Raw genomic sequence first — 15,478 nt, 5'->3', positions numbered from 1 at the left:
AGCTGTGAAACCTTAGCCTTTGATATATTGGCGCAATCACGTGTCAGGTGACGTGTGCAAACTTCTGTCTTTGGTGAGTTTTTTGGAAATGCTAAGGTGAAATGAGAATTCTAGGAAAGGAAGTCAGGACGTCCTTGGTAATTGAGAGCACTGCAATTAGAGAGAGTCCTCATTGCATAAGCATTAACGTTTCCAGCAAATATCGTCAGTCGAATAACATCCAGCGAGCGCCTGCCTGCCCCGGGACCGGCCAGGCTTCTGTACTCGCCGGAGCTGGCACCAAACCTAGCCGGTACCGACGGGGAGTCACGGCCAACTCTCCTCTACCGGGATGTTCGGACTTCCAGGAGCCCAAAGCTCCTCGGTGAACGACGGTGTTCGTAGGGGATTCCAGGCACGGAATCGCTTCCGCTGATTTGTGTCTTAGGTGGAGGGAGCGAAAAATTATGTGGAAAAGTCTCCTCTATGTCCCTTCGTTGTGACATTGTTATGTCTTTTAGGCTCAGAATCTGGTTTGAGTTTTGGCCGACACAAGGGCTTCCCGCGTTGCTCTAAATTTAGCCAACTCAGCAGGTTTTCTTTTTCTCCCTCTTACATTTTGACCTTAATATCTCAATAACAGTGTTTTCCTAAGACCTGAGAGTGATTTTGTCTAGCCCGCTTAGAGAGTCTTAATCTAATTTTCTAAAGAAGAAAGAGAGGTAGAGGAAGAGGAGAAAAGGGAGAGTGGGCAGAGGAGAAGAGAACGATGACAGATGGGTCTATTGTGACATCTGAAAGGAGGAGAGGAGAGGGGTGAAGAGAAGAGTGAAGGCTTTGCTATGGAAATATTAATAAAATCAACTATAAGAAATCCCATGGTTTAACGAAAGGGAGTCTGCTCTGAGGGGAGTATTAAGCTGAGTTTGGAGTAAGAGAACCAGATTCCATATTTAACTGAGGAGTCTGTTATTTAAACTTTCTTGTTAAAATGAGTATCAGTCACATAAACCTCCTTTAAAAATCGTGTCAAGTTATGAAATGACTAAATACAAATTTAAAGGAAAGCATAAGTTGTGATAGAAGGTGTTTCCATGTCATATCATATCCCTTTTATTTGGTCTACACATTTTAACAAGCATATAACATTTTAATTATATTCCTTCAGAACTCTAGTTTGAAGGGAGTTAAATACTGAAGAAATAACAGACTTTTCATGCTTAAAAAAATCAGCAAAAAGGAAACTCTCTGTGATTAATATTAATGTGAACTGAATTTATTGAATCAATTCTTGTTTTGCTTAGAATAAAATGAACAGAGACTTGTGATCGCTTCAATCCTTTTTTTTTTCTCCTCATTCATATGTGTGAACCAAAGCATGGCAGAATAGATTCAGGTAAAACAAATGAATCGGGGTTCACTTGTAGGAAACAAAACTATTCTAGACATTTTAGTCCCAAACTGAAAACAGTCCAAAGTCCATCAACAATAGAAAAGATAGTTGTTTTTCATACAAAGGAACAGTAGAGCAATAAGAACAAAGAATTTTCAATTACACACAAATTGGAAGAATCTTACAAACATAATATTGAAGTGATGCCATACACAAAGGCATACATGCTTTTGTTCATATATACTGTAGCTCAAAACAAACTAAACAAATCTGTGGTGTTAGAAATCAGGAAGGTGATTGTTGAAGGTAATTACACTGAGAAAGGCCATGAAGAGACTTGTTGGAGATCTTGGGAATGGTTCTATTTCTCAGTCTGAGTTCTGGGTTCATAGGTGTGTTCACTTTGTGAAAATTTCTTGAGCTGTGTAATTATGGTTTATATACTTTTCTGCATCAATATTGTGTTATACGTCAATTAAAAATGTACTTAGGCAAGGTGTGGTGGCTCACATATGTAATCGCAGCACTTTGGGAGGCCAAGGTGGGAGGATCACTTGAGGCCAGGCATCCAAGACCAACCTGGGCAACAGCCTGGGCAACGAAGCGAGACCCTCATCTCTACAAAAAAAAATTAATTACATTAATTAATTAACTAATTAATTTTATTTTTGAGATGGAGTCTCACTCTGTTGCCCAGGCTGGAGTGCAGTGGCACGATCTCCACCTCCCAGGTTCAAAGGATTCTTCTGCCTCAGCCCTACGAGTAACTGGGATTACAGGCACATGCCACCATGCCCAGCTAATTTTTGTATTTTCAGTAGAGACAAGGTTTCGCCATGTTGGCTAGGCTGGTCTCGAATTTCTGACCTCAGGTGATCCACCTGCCTCAGCCTCCCAAAGTGCTGAGATTAGAGGCATGAGCCACTGTGCCCGGCCAAATTAAATAATAAAAAAAAGTACCTAAGAATCAAAACCTCTCAAGCTATTTTAAATAAAATGGGATTAATAAAGAATGTAGAGGCTTACAAAATTTTTAGAAGAGAGGAAGGTATCAGTTCTAATTTGATTCTGCAGGAATTGTTCCCAAAATAACCTCAAGGAAATAGTCTCCATCAAGGCTGTTGTTGTTCCCACAATCAAGAAAGTAGGAAATCAAGATGCTTCTACTAGAATTGTTCATTTCAGGTAAGTCTGTCAGTGATTGGTGCCCAGGTCTTAATTTATAAAGATGATGGAGTGAAGACACAGAGAGGTCAATGCCATTGAAAGAAAATTATAATGTTATTCACAGTTTCCCTAGAAACGAGAAGTGCAGCACACCATGCAGGGCCACATTGGGAAGTACCAGTGTCACCCAGGAGGCAGAAAGGAGTGAAAAGGAAGGCATAAATTAAAGTCTTTATTGGGGTTTCCATGGGAAAGGCAAGGCAAATCAGGGTAAACAGTTTAGAATTGGCTAGTTTGAATAATTCTGGCAGGCTTTGGATATAGAGGCTGTCCCTGGTTGTCTGATATTTGGCCCTTAGTTGATTTACCCCAGGGGAAATATTGGCTTAGTGTGTGAGTTAGATAAAGGAGGTCATTCAAAGTATGGACTCTGGATAGTAGGAGATGTAAATAACTGGCCATAGTTTGGGCCCTCTGATCAATGATGCCAAATGGATCAATGGATGCCAAATAGACAAATACAGGCTCAAAGAAAACACAGAGCAGTCAGAAAGCAATTTACATTTCTAAACAAGTTGCCAAATTCTGTTGCTGCTGGTCTGGGAATGATACTTTGAGAATCACATTTTGCAGAGCACAGCATGCCTCCCAGATGTGAATGAGCAAACTGATGCTCCTTATGTTGTGTTCCTCTGCAGAAAACCCCAATGAGTCCATGGCAATGCTTGTGAACACAAAACAACAGAAACAGAAGGCTCCTTATTTCCATATTTGAAAATCCCGAGGCAAAGCTTAAATCACACCCAGAACCCTATCTGCAAGAATTGGAGAAATGTTCTTTCTAGCCTCTGGTCTAGGAAAGCTCACTTGAAGGAGTTGGAGATGGTTACTACCAATCTACTATACCCTGTACAGATGTTGAAGCTGAAATGTTTTGCCAAAATAGAGGGCCTTCCCAGAGGATTAAAAGTAATGTCAGTATTGCACTGGGAGGGAACTTTCACTATCCTTGAAAGAGTACCCAGTGTAATAGACTGGTGTATTAGTCCATTTTCACATGTTCCGGGGCAGGAAGCATCCAGCACGGGAGAAAGATGTGGGCTGAGAGGCTAGGCCCATCTTGTCCCTTTAAGTTTTTCTGCCTGCTTTATATTCGCTGGTGGCTAATTAGATGGTGCCCACCCAATTAAGGGTGGGTCTGCCTTCCCCAGCCCAGTGACTCAAATGTTAATCTCCTTTGGCAACACCCTTACAGACATGCCCAGAATCAATATTGCATCCTTCAATCCAATCAAATTGACAGTCAGTATTAACCATCACACTAGACATGAATCCTTTCTCATAAATATGTATTACAAATATCTTCTTCTATTCTGTGCTTTGCCTTTTTACATTGTTGATGGTGTCTTTGGATGACTGAAGTTCTGAAGTCTGAAAGGTCAGTTTATCAATCTGTTTCTTTTATAGTTATTGCTTTTTGTGCTTATTAAACAGGAAGTATTTGCCAACCCAAAGTTCATGACAATAGTTCATTGTTTTCCTTTATAACTTTTATTGTTTTAACTTGATTTGGATCTTTAATCCATCTTGAATTTTTTTAGGGAATAATTTAAGGAAGACGTTAGTGCCCACATTGTCTTCCTTTGTATATCTAGTTGATTCAGCATCACCTTTGGAAAAATCTATCTCTTTCCCTGATTGAATTGCATTGTATGTGGTTTTACATAGGTAGATCCATTTTGTTTCATTGATCTCTATCTTTATGTCAGTAACACTCTTTCTTAATCAGTATAAAATAAATCTCATTATGTGGTAGTGAAAGTCCTTCAGATCTGCTCTTCCTCTGCAAGATTTCCTTGGTGATTCTAGGTCCCTTCCAGTTGCACATGTGTTTTAGAAACAACTTGTCAATTCTACCAAAAGTCCTGTTTCAATATTTTATTTCAATTACATTGAATCTGAGCCTTTCAGTCAATGAATATTTTATATCCCTTCATTTATTTTGATATTTTAAAAATTATATGCACAGTGATTTGTAGCTATTAATGTACCACTCCTACATATTTTTATTACATTTATTATCGTATTTATTATTAGGCCATTGATAGTGTTCTTGATATTGTAAATCACATTTTAAAAATGTATTGTCTATTTTTTCAAAGTATATATGAAAACAACATATATTTGAATATTAGTTTTTGTACCCAGCAAACTTATTTTCACTTAATGATTCTAATGATTTGTAGATGTTAGAGATTTTTCAAATACATAAATACATTATCTGCCAATGATGGCAGTCCTATTTCTTCATTTCAATCTTAATATCTTTTAATACTTTGTCTTATGTAATGGCCTAAGATCCCCAACAATGTTGAATAGCAGTGGTGATAGTGGTCATGCTTGTCTTGGTCCCAATATCTGGGAGAAAGTGTTAAATATTTACTATAATTAGGATATTAAATGTAGGATTTTGTATATATGCATTCTGGGATTAAGAAATTTCCTTTCTATACATAGATTGCTTTCTTTTTTTAACCGGTGTGGTGTTGAATTTTGTCAAATACTTTTACTGCATCTACTGATATGATTATTTGTTTTTTTCTCTTATACTTTGTGGTAAAGTGATTGATTTTTTTATATTAAAGAATTCGTGTTACTGAAACACATTACAGCTTAACATTTGACTGTTCTTTCTGCATATTACTGGGTCTGATTGTTCTTACTGTCTTTAGTGGTTTTTAGTAGTTTTATATCTAGAATGTTTAACACAAAGATTGACTTGTAATTTCTTCTTTAGTAATTCCTTGTCAGGTTTTAGTATAAAGATTATGCTGGCCCTACAAAGAAAATTGTGAAGAGTTTTCATTGTTTTCTATTTTCTGAAAGAGTATGTGTATATTAGATCTTCCTTAACATTTTAAGATTTCAGCAATGAAGCCATTTTTGCATAGTGTTTGCCTGCTTTGTCCAGGACACAGAGGTTTCAGTGAGCCAAGATCACACCATTGCACTCCAGCTCTAGCGACAGGGTGGGACTCCGTCTCAAAAACAAACAAACAAACAAAATAGATTGGGCCTGGTGCAGTGGTTCCTGCCTGTAATCCCAGCACTTCGGGAGGCTGAGGCCAGTGGATCTCGTGAGCCCAGAAGTTAGAGACCAGCCTAGGCTATATAGAATATTAATCTAGATATTAATCATTTGATGGCTTCAGATATAGATAGATATAGATATAGAAATAGATATAGATATAGATATAGATATAGATATACAAATGCCTTTTCCATTCCTTGGCTGTGTTTTCACTCTTTTAATGCTGTCTTTTGCAGCCAATACATCCCTTATTTAAAATAAGCCCAATACATCTTATTTTATGATTTATGTTCCTTATGTACTGTTTGAGAAATCTTTGCTTAGCCCAAGATCATGAAGATGTTCTACTGTGTTTTCTTCTAGCAATTTTATCTTTTTTCTATCACATTGATGTCTATTATATAATAAAATAATTTTGTTTATAATGTGACATAGGGGTCAAGGTTTATTTTTACTCTATGTGATTAAAAAGATCATTCCTACTTGACTGAATTGACCTACCTGTTTTGTAAAGTGGCAGCGTAAGTTTTCAAGCTTAGTTAATCTTCTACAATATTGACATGATTTTTCAAATTCCTTTGCATTTACAAAAATATACTTAATTTCCACAAAAATACATGCTGGTATTTTGATTGGGATTTGATTGAATCTATTGATCAATTTAGGAAAAATTAATATCCTAACAATATTAAATCTTCCAAATTATAAACCTGATATATCATTTCACTTATTTAAGTCTAATTTATCCCAGTAATGTTTTTTAGTTTTTATTATAGTTTTTTTGCACACTTTTTTTACATTTATTAATGCTGTTGTAAATGGAACTTTTTGTTGTTGTTGTTTTATGAAACAGTGTCTCACTTTGTCACCCACGCTGGAGTGTAGTGGCATGATCATGGCTTACTGCACCCTTGACCTTCCAGGTTCAAGCGATCCTCTTACCTCAGCCTCCCAAGTAGCTGAGACCACAAATGTGCACCACCACGCCTGGCTAATTTTTTTAAACAATGTTTTTGTAGAGATAGGTTCTCACTATATTGTCTAGTCTCAGACTCCTGGGCTCGAGACTTTCCTGCCTCTGCCTCCCAAAGTGCTGGGATTACAGGTGGGAGCCACTGCACTCATCCTCAAAAATTGACTTTTTAAAATTTCATTTTTCATTTGTTTGTTGCTAGTATATGTAAGCATATTTGATATTTTGTATATTGACTACGAAGTCAGTACCATGCTAAATTTACTTACTAATTCCAATCATTTTTTAGATTCTTCTCAGTTTTGTACACTTATAATCAAGTTATCTTCTAATAATGAAGGCTGTATTTATTTCCCAATATTAATATCAATCATTTATTTTTCTTATTTTACTGCAGTAGCTACTATTGCCACCATAGTATTGAATAGAAGTGATAATCGTGGGCATTCTTGTCATGTTCCCAAACTCAGGTTCATAGTAGGTGTTTTGTAGTTAAGATTTATTACACTAAAGAAATTCCCCTTTATTCTCATTTTGAGAGTTTTTAATCATGAATTGTTGAATTTTATCAAATGCTTAGTCTATGTCTACTAAGATGAAAATTTGGTTTTTATATTTATTCTGTTAATGTGGCAAATTACATTTTAAAAAGTTAAACCAAATTTCCATTTCTAGAGTAAATCTCATTTGAATATAATGTTTTGACTTTTAAAATAATATGCTTTATTTACTTTGCTGATATTTTGGTAAAAAGTTTTGAGTCTATGTTTAAAAGAAATATTGGCTTGTAATATTCTGCTCTTGTACTCTCTTTTTGGGTTTTGGTATCAGAATTATGTCTGTGTAGTTAAATTAGCTGAACAATGTTTTCTCTTTTTCAGTTCTCTGAATAGCTTTCTGAAAGACTGATATTATTTATCTCTTACTTGTATGTGGGAATTCACAAGTGAATCTACCTACGCCTGGAGGTGTATATGAGTGGCTCTTCAAATTATGGATTTAATTTTTCCAATAAGTATAGGACAATAAAGATTTCCTATTGCTTTTTGTGTCAGTTGTGGCATATTGTTTGTCTTTCTTTCTTTTTTTTGAGACGGAGTCTCACTCTGTGGCCCAGGCTGGAGTGCAGTGGCGCGATCTTGGCTCACTGCAACCTCCACCTCCCGGGTTGAAGCAATTCTTGTGCCTCAGCCTCCAGAGTAGCTGGGATTACAGGCATGTGCCACCAGGCCCAGCTAATTTTTGTATTTTTAGTAGAGACAGGGTTTCACCGTGTTGGCCAGGCTGGTCTCAAACTCCTGACCTCAGGTGATCCACCTGCCTCAGCCTCCTGAAGTGCTGGGATTACAGGCGTGATCCACTGCACCCGTCCATATTGCGTTTTTCAAGGAATGTATCTATTTCATCAAATGTTTCCCATATATTGACATAAACACATTTATAATACCTCTTTCTTGTTTTTAAAATATCTTTAAAAATATATTTAAAAAATCTTTATATATACACATATAATGTTTCATTCCCAATGCTAGTATTCATGTGTTATCTTACCCTCTTTTTAAAATCAGTCTTATTCAAGGTACATTCATTTTGTCAGTCTTTTCAAAGAACCAAACTTTTACTTTGTTGATTTTCTGTGATGTATGTTTGCTTTCCATTTTATTGATTTGTGCACTTATTTTTAATAGCTCCTTGTACTTTTTGCATTTAAATTGCTGGCTTTTTATAATCTCTTGAGTTAGATCACTGATTTTCAATCTTTCTATTGTTGTAATACATGTAGTTAAAAGTAAAAATTGTTCTCTATAAACAGCTTTAGATGCATTAGGCAAATTATAATACGTCTTATTTTCATTATCTTTCAGCTTAAAACATTTAAAAATTTCTATTATGTTTTCTTCTTTGACCTGTAGAGTGTAGGAAACAAACTGCTTTATTTCCAAACATTCAGAGTCTTCTGGTAGTTTTTCTGGGATACAACAAAGACTGAAGCTTTGTTACAATTTGTCTGGTTTAGTTTTTCCTTGCTGTGAAGGCATAGCCTTACTCCTTTTACGTGGTCCTTACTTTAAAGGTTTATCACTTAGTGCTAAGGGTTAGTATTTCTGAAGTCTCAAAACAACAGCCATTTTACCAATGGGGCTCCAACTGGGAGAGGCATGAACATCAACCTCTGTCTCCCTAGAACCATGCAGCTACTGGATCTCTACAGATCATTAGCCTTCCAGTTGCTCTTTCCTGTACTGGAATATCTTCCTGTGTAGGTACAACTTAGGAATTAGCCAGTAATATAAGGAGAATTTATAATACAAATTTGAGATCTTTCTCTGTGATTCCCTCATCACTTGAATTTTGACCATCAAGTTCTATGCACGTTAGTAGCCCCAAACTCTGACCAGTATCTCCTTAGTCCAGCACAACTGCATCTTTCCACATGAGGTCTATTCCACGATGGTGCAATACAGGACACACCTTCAGGAAGAAAGCACTTTTGAATGTGCAAACTCATATAATGTGCTTCCCTTCTCTCAAGGATTGTAGTTTGTCAAGCCTTGCCTGGGTTGACAGCTCATCAGTGCCTTCAAACAGTTGCTTTAAGTCGGGCGTGGTGGCTCACACCTGTAATCCCAGCATTTTGGGAGGCTAAGGCAGGTGGATCACGAGGTCAGGAGTTCAAGACCAGCCTGGCCAACATGGTGAAACCCTGTCTCTACTCAAAATACAGGCCTGTAATCCCAGCCACTTGGGAGGCTGAGCCAGGAGAATGGCTTGAACTCAGGAGGCGGAGGTTGTGGTGAGCCAAGATTGTGGCACTGCACAGCAGCCTGGGCGATAGAGTGAGACTCTGTCTCAGAAAAAAAAAAAAAAAGGCGGAAACAAACAAACAATTGCTTTATAGTTCTTATCCACGATGAATCATTTTTCTTCTAGATTAAAAAAGAAGTAATAGATTAAAAAGAAAGTAATAGAGACAAACAAGATTCAATGTTAGGTGAAAAGGATGGGGCATCAATCACTCTACTGTACAACAGTGTTAACAAAGAAAAGAATCTATTGGCTGAAAGTACTGCACAATAATATTAACTTTTAAATTCGATGGCCAAAATTTCATGACAAAATGTTAATAATTATTATTTTTCTTTTTTTTTTTTTTTCGAGACAGAGTCTTGTTCTGTCGCCCAGGCTGGAGTGCAATGCTGCGATCTCAGCTCACTGCAACCTCCGCCTCCTGGGTTCAAGTGATTCTCCTGCCTCAGCCTTCGAGTAGCTGGGATTACAGGTGCCCGCCACCAAGCCCAGCTAATTTTTGTATTTTTAGTAGAGACGGGGTTTCAGCAGGTTGGCCAGGCTGGTATCAAACTCCAGACCTCAGGTGATCCACCCGCCTCAGCCTCCCAAAGTGCTTGGATTACAGGCATGAGCCACCTCTCCTTGCCAGTAAGTATTTTTAAAACAAAATCAGATATATTGTTATATGCTGGAAGAGTATTCCTTCATTAAAGAAGCAATGCTGTTGGCTTTGATTATGGCTCACAAAAATATTGCTTTTAATATTCATCCATTCAGCATTTGTCGAGGGTATATACTAGGTACACTTCTAATTCCTACCTTATTATAAAGGAACTTAGAATGATTTGGATTTGGTCATACCTTTCCATTTTATATTGTTGTTGCTGTTTTGAATTTAGTACCATTTGTTTTCATATTCCAACATGTAATCATTACAAAACAATGTTGTTTTAGGCATTCACTCTTTAGCTTTTGTCACATGTTATGAATTTTCTTGCTCACTCATAACATTTTGAATCCCACTCCTTCATCAGTTCTGAATTCCTATTCATTAATGTAGTCATCACTCTGTCATATATATTGTTCAAAATTGTATATTTGCCCTTTTAAATTTTAATTAGTATATTTTAATTTATAGTTTTATTAGGCTTTTCTTCTTTTAACTTTCCATTCTGAAATTATTTTAGACTGACAGAAACAGTACATGAATAATACAGATAATTCCTGAGCACCCTTCACCCCAATTCCCTCAATGTTAGCACATTAAGCATATTCCTATATTTTCTTTTCCTTCTCTCTCTCATATATATATACATGTATATTTCTGAACTATTTGACAGTGAGTTTGAAGACACATACCTCCCCTTACCCTTAAATATTATTTTGTAAATAAGTGTGAATTTTCTTAAAACAAAGACATTTTGTTCTATAACCATAGAACAATTAATACAATCAGGAATTGACATTCATAATATTATAAAATCTATAGACTTTATTCGGATTTCACCAATTATTTCAATAATGTCCTTTAAGAGAAAAATTCCAGATCATATGTTGCGTCATATCTTTAAGATCTTCTATAATGTGGGCTATTTAGTCAGCCTTTCTTTGTGTTCTGTAATTTTGTTATTTTATTTATTTGTTTATTTATTTATTTTTCCTCCCTGCTTGCCTGTTACTAGGTTGATGTAAAAGTAATTGCAGTTTATGAGGCGTAAAAGTCAGTTATTTTGTTAAAATCTCCTTCAATCTGGGATGGTCTGATGTTTTCTGATTCAGATTACATATTTTTGCCAAGAATACCACAAAAGTGACGTTGTGCTCTCATGAGCACATCCTATAAAAAAGGTACATAATGTAGATTCGTCCCAATACTGATTCAATCACTTGGTTAAGATGTTATCTACCCGGTTACTCCACTGTGATGGAGATTACAGTGGAGAGTGGAGATTTTCTTGCTATTACAGAACCTCATGATTTCTACAGCTTATGGTTTTTGCGATCAGTATTTCGTTGGTTTGAAGGAACTCTGCTAAAGAAAGAGGGAACCCAACATTTGCCCAGAAGACTAGAGATTGTGTTTACCGGAAGAGTGCTTTTCTACAAAAAGTTAAGCCTCCTCCCCGTCGGGGAATCGAACCCCGGTCTCCCGCGTGACAGGCGGGGATACTCACCACTATACTAACGAGGAATTGACGTGAAAACTGCGCTCTTGGGAAATCCCTGTGAAGTTACTCGCTATTGTCCATATTTCTTTGCTCTGCAGTCACATGTTTCCCCTACCAAATATACGCAAGGCAATTTCAGCGAACGTGTCTGCGCCCAGCCGCGAGTCCTCTCGAGTTCCTCCTTCATTCCTCGGACGCTTTGTCAGACCCTTTTAAAAAAGAACTCTCGCTAGCCTCCTTTGTGGCGCACTGGTTTCCGTTCAACCATTATGTTCAACCATGGTTTGAGCCCTAGCAAACATAGGAGTTACAAATCCTGAAAGGTGCATCGGTTGGTTTCAAAGACAGGAAAAGCGGAGGTGGGACCAATACCTGCGCTCCGTTGAGGTAAAATAGATAAAGAATCTGCAGATGTATTTTTAAAGTTCAGGATGCGTTAAGTGGCCGCAGAAGCTTTATCACGAGTTCCCTCGCCCCCAAACTGAAAGCAAATATAACATCGTATTTCCTCGATGAACTGTTCTCAGTAAAACATACCGAAGTCGGCAAAAGTTCAGGCTGCGTTAAGTGGCACGCAGAAGCTTTATCACGAGTTCCCTTACTCCCAAGCTTAAATAAAGCATATGTGAGATCCTATTTCCTCACTGAACTGTTCTCGGTAAAACTTCCCGTAGTCGGCAGGATTCGAACCTGCGCGGGGAGACCCCAATGGATTTCTAGTCCATCGCCTTAACCACTCGGCCACGACTACACGAGTGGAAAAGGTTCCCTTCAAATCTTTAAACAGAAATTACACCAGCTAACTAACAAGGAACGGTCAAAAGAACAAAATACGGTAAAAATGGTTTCCTGCGCAAGAAACTGGAGTCTGCGAGTTCATTAGAAACTCTGAGGTGAAATGCAAGTTGGATGACAAGCCAACCTCTCTGGGGTAGCCGCAAGGAGTCCTTGCTCTATCAGCAGTACCGTTTCCAGAAAACTAGAGACCACTGTACCTCTCTCACCTGGACCCAAACTGACCCCGCAAGGAAGTGGAATCAGACCCTCACCCTAAATCTGGGCCTGACACATTTAGTTTTTGTTTGAAACTTCCTCGCATTGAGGCTCCTTGATGAATGCTAATGACTTTCAAGAAGGGACTAACTTTTGATTTGTGTCTGAACTGGAGGGCCAGAAAATGATGCAGAAAAGCCTACTTGCACTTTCTTGCTCTGATGAGGTCCCTAAGTCTCTAGGCTCACACCAACCCAAGGCGGTATCTACCCAGTCGCGTTTGCACGGCATTTTGCATTTCACAATGCGCTTCCACGCTTCAGTTGGGTTAAGAAAGAAATTTATAGATTGTTCATGAGTTCCCCAGATCCTACTTTGATTTTTGGCCAAGGCAGACGCTCCTTCTCTCAAAATCTAACCCACGCAGTATGTTTTCTTTTCCTCTTGTGCTTCCGTCTTGAAGTCTAAAGCTGCCGGTCCTGGAGTTTCCCTGAGCCCTTCGGATGCACAGATTATTGTAATTGGCTTTCATCTACTTCTTGGAACCATATACTAATCTAAGAAAAGAGGGAAACAATCGCAAGCTAAGAAATCATGTCGACTAAGTAGATAAATGAGGAAGAGGGACAAGAAGGAAGAGGAAGAGGGACAAGAAGGAAGAGGAAGAGAAGAAAGTGACCAGAAAGGAGAAGAGAGAAAGGAAGGAGGGACAGGAGATAGAAAGAAGAGGATGAAGGAGAAAGAAGAGGAGGAAGAGGAAGAGAAGAAACGAAGGAAGAGCGGGAAGGGAAGAGACAGAGATTTTCTGAGGAGGCTTGTTAGGGCTCAGAAAACGATACCCCAAAGTATGGCTCTTGGAAGTGCTGAGTACTTTGAACTAAAGAAGCAACCTCAGAACCAAAGTCTCTCTGACCTTCCGCAGCCCCACTGCCTCCTGATCCTCTTTCTTTCTTGAATGGCAGGGAGGGGCTTTCACTGAAGTTTCCCTTATTTGACTTACGGAAGTTCCTCCAGAAGGAAAGAGATTGTCATGAACCCTCTCCTGGAATCTGTATTAACTAGAGAAGATTAACTCAGATCCCAAGAGAGAAAACTAAAGGTCTCCATGCCCGGGACATCTCGCCCAGCCAGACTTCAATTCTTTTCTTCACCACCTATTCTGAGGGCTGCTACTTGAGAGACTTTATCTGTATAATAAGACAAGCTTTGTTCCCAGAGCTGTTCCTGCCCTCACCCTCACATTGCTTCTCGCCACCACCTTCCAGGAGCCTTCAAGCTCCTATTTCTTTATGTAGCTCCAAGTCCTATTTAAGCTTCAACCATCTACCCCTTCTTTGAGTCTCACTTACACTTTCTGGGACCCCTGTGCATATGTGCATAATAAATGTGTATGCCTTTTCTTCTGTTAATCTGTCTACTGGCAGCTTTATTTCTCAGCCTCAAATATCCAACCTCCAGAGGGGAGAAAAAAGATTCTCTCACCCCTATAGCCTCAAAAGAAGACTAAAAGAAATTCACTAGTTTTATGGCAGACCATAATTTGAGGGAATAGACATGAAGCAGTTTGATGGAGTAGCCAGGTGTCCATACAAATATAAGTTGTGCTATAGATTGTTGTTCATAGTTCGTGCATATCACATCCTTTTTATTTGGTGGACATATTTTTATCAAGCATATTTTACATTTTTTTTTGCTGAAATCATTTGCAACTCCAGCTTTGAATAAAGTTAGATACCAAAGAAATATCAAAAATCTCTTTTAAGAAATTTAAAAAAATTTTAGAATCAGGGTCTCACTCTATCACACAGACTGGAGTGCAGTGGCACCATCATAGCTTACTGTAACCTGAACTCTTGGGCACAAGCCATCCTTCTGCCTCAGCCTCCAGAGTAGCTAGGAATAGAAGCATGCACCACCACTGCTAGCTAATTTTTTTTTCTTTGTAGAAAAAAATTTATTCTTTGTATTCCTTGTATTTGAAGAAAAATTGACAATTTGCCTTTTTAAGTATAGAAGGAAATTTGATTTGTTTCCAATTTAGGGCTAAAGTAGAAACTGGACTAGTTTTTGTTTCCTGCAACTAAGTTCTGACTCTCTACCTTTATTGAGATCCATTCTACCATGTTTTTGTTTTCAGCCCAGTAAAACAAGTAAGATTGCAGCTGTGGCCAGTCCCTAGTCGTTGTTACAGTAAAACAAGCCAACAATTGATTAGTAATTTTAGTTGAAATATATCACTAGTTGAATTGTATTTTGCTGAGGTGTTTTTTTAAGCACAAAAGGTTTCTGAGGGCTGGGTTCAGTGGCTTATGGACTGTAACCCCAGCATTTAGGGAGGCTGAGGTGGGAGGATTGCTTGAGGTCAGGAGTTGAAAGCCACTTTGGGCAACATAGAGATAGAGAAGTCACTGAAGACAAAAATTATATATTTCTGTGTCCTCAACATGTATTGAAAGCCTCATTTGTATAAGGTATGGCTAAAAGTTTTCCAAATCATGAGTGCTGGTTCCTTTTTGCCGAATAGTTCCTTCCTCAGTTTATTTCTTTCCTCATGCATTTCACCATAAGCAGCAATAACTAACCAGGTTGCACATTCCACATTTTACTTGGAAGTCTTCTCAGCTAAATATTCAAGTTCCACCCAAATATAGAATACAATTCAGCCAAGTCTCTCCCACTTTATAACAAGATAACCATTCCTTCAGTTTCTAATTGCGGTTTGTTTCCTTATTGTTGAGTTTTAAGAGTTCTTATATATTTTGGATATCACGTACTGAAATTCTAATTTCTAATTAGAATTTCCTTCTGAGAACTTACCATAAGCATATTTAACATTCTCATATTTTAAATTTAATATAAAATTTTGGGAACAGTTTTAGGTTTATAGAAAAATTGAGCGGAAAGTAGAGTTTCAGTATACTCCT

At 37.9% G+C, this 15,478-nt stretch overlaps 2 non-coding genes across 2 annotated transcripts; both read right to left on the bottom strand.

Moving 5' to 3' along the window:
* Nucleotides 1–11,512: 11,512 nt before the first annotated feature.
* On the bottom strand, nucleotides 11,513–11,584 carry TRNAD-GUC. Its single transcript has one exon. It is a non-coding gene; the product is annotated as a tRNA-Asp (tRNA).
* A 646-nt stretch (nucleotides 11,585–12,230) lies between these two features.
* Nucleotides 12,231–12,312, bottom strand: TRNAS-AGA. Its single transcript has one exon. It is a non-coding gene; the product is annotated as a tRNA-Ser (tRNA).
* Nucleotides 12,313–15,478: the final 3,166 nt, after the last annotated feature.

The sequence above is a fragment of the Nomascus leucogenys genome, chromosome 22a, assembly GCF_006542625.1.
Source record: "Nomascus leucogenys isolate Asia chromosome 22a, Asia_NLE_v1, whole genome shotgun sequence".
In the NCBI taxonomy this organism is placed as follows: Eukaryota; Metazoa; Chordata; class Mammalia; order Primates; family Hylobatidae; genus Nomascus; species Nomascus leucogenys.
Note: the sequence above shows the minus strand (reverse complement) of the source record. Positions and strands in the feature narration are given on the sequence as shown.